We start from the raw sequence: 664 nt of genomic DNA, 5'->3' as shown, positions 1-664 counted from the left end.
TAATTGAATAATCTAATTTCCTTCTTAAAGTATCTAAAATAATTTACAGTTTTTGGGCCACAGTGAAACCGTAACCCTGTGTAATATGCAGGTGCATGGTGAATCTGGACCCCTTTGAATAACTTAACTAATAATTGAATAATCTAATTTCCTTCTTAAAGTATCTAAAATAATTTACAGTTTTTGGGCCACAGTGAAACCGTAACTCTGTGTAATATGCAGGTGCATGGTGAATCTGGATCCCTTTGAATAATGTAAACGCAATCTAACTGAAAGTCATGAATTTGTTTTTGCTAGTATTGCAAAACTGTAGAAATTCCGGCTCATGTGAGCGACGGTTGGGTCTCAAAATTTACCGTCACTCGAAGCAGTAAATACCTATGCCCACCTCCTCGTGGTGGGACCTGGAGTGAAATGAGATTGATTGTTATCTCATTGTCACACTAACGGGCAAGGTTAAGTCTTTTCAAATATTTCTCGTTTTCTTGGCGAATTGTGCTCTACCATTCAACAATTTTTGTAAGTAATGGAAATCATAGTTGTAATGAAGATTATTCTGGTGTAATTCTATTTTTCTTTTCCTGCCATTCAACAATTTTTTGTAAGTAATGGAAATTATAGTTGTAATGAAGATTATTCTGGTGTAATTCTATTTTTCTTTTCC

This window comes from Frankliniella occidentalis, unplaced genomic scaffold (genome assembly GCF_000697945.3).
Source record: "Frankliniella occidentalis isolate FOCC.00 unplaced genomic scaffold, Focc_3.1 Scaffold285, whole genome shotgun sequence".
Taxonomy (NCBI): Eukaryota; Metazoa; Arthropoda; class Insecta; order Thysanoptera; family Thripidae; genus Frankliniella; species Frankliniella occidentalis.
Note: the sequence above shows the minus strand (reverse complement) of the source record.